Below are 801 nucleotides of genomic sequence, written 5' to 3'. Positions count from 1 at the left end.
CCATAAAAACCCCTTACTTCTGAGGGTCTGGGTCGACTTCTCTGTCTCCTGCGTGAGATACGAGTCCACCCAGAGCTCTGCCATTAAAGTACCTCGTGTGATTACATCAAGAGGGCTTCTCTGTGTTTCTCTGGGACACCCCGACTCCTGTGACCTGACGACCCGAGGGAGTTCCTCACAAGGGGGTCCTACAGAAGGAAGGAAGGAAGGAAGGAAGGAAGGAAGGAAGGAAGGAAGGAAGGAAGGAAGGAAGGAAGTGTTAGTCTTGGCCTGAGGATGTTGCTCAGTAGCATGAAGCTTTGGGTTCAGGGCTCAATCCCCACTACCACATAAACTGGGAGTGGTGGCACAAGGTTGTAATACCAGCTGTCAGGAGGTGGAAGGAGGAAGATCTGAAGTTCAAGATCATTCTTGGCTACATAGTGAATTTGAGACCAGCTTGGGTTACAATGAGACTCTGTCCGAATGAATGAATGAACAAATGAATGAATGGGTGAAAATGAAAGTAACCAACCAAGTTTATAGCAGTTTAACCTTAGGAATTTTGTTTAGGACATTTAAGATCCAAACTATAGCACCTTGTAAAGTAGGGAATACTATAAACTATAAAATACCTTGCTGAGAAAAACTGGACACCCAAACTTGGCATCAAAACTGGATTTTCAAAATGACATCTGGGGCTGTAAAAATACTTGAAGGATTGTGTTTCCTTTCTTTGTGAAACATTTACAAGAAAGCTTTAAAGGGAGCCTGGTACCTTATAACTCAAGGGACCCTACAGAATTGTCCCCATAGACATGA

Source organism: Mus pahari, chromosome X, assembly GCF_900095145.1.
Source record: "Mus pahari chromosome X, PAHARI_EIJ_v1.1, whole genome shotgun sequence".
NCBI lineage: Eukaryota > Metazoa > Chordata > Mammalia > Rodentia > Muridae > Mus > Mus pahari.
Note: the sequence above shows the minus strand (reverse complement) of the source record.